The following is a 235-nucleotide window of genomic DNA, read 5'->3' on the forward strand; positions in this document are numbered from 1 at the left end:
TCAGCTTTGAGATGGCTCCTGCGCTCTCCAAAAAAAAAGGGGTTCAGAGGTGGTTTTGACCACCCCACACCTTTCCTTGGGCATCTCAGATGGCCCGGGGAATCTGTAGTCAAGTGAACCCCATCTCTACGTCTAAACCCTGAGTTTAACCATCTTCCCTGGTTGGCCAGGGAAGTTGTGGATGCCTCATCCTTGGAAGTGCTCAAGGCCAGGCTGGACGGGGCTCTGAGCAACC

The sequence above is a fragment of the Apaloderma vittatum genome, unplaced genomic scaffold, assembly GCF_000703405.1.
Source record: "Apaloderma vittatum isolate BGI_N311 unplaced genomic scaffold, ASM70340v1 scaffold16337, whole genome shotgun sequence".
Lineage (NCBI taxonomy): Eukaryota > Metazoa > Chordata > Aves > Trogoniformes > Trogonidae > Apaloderma > Apaloderma vittatum.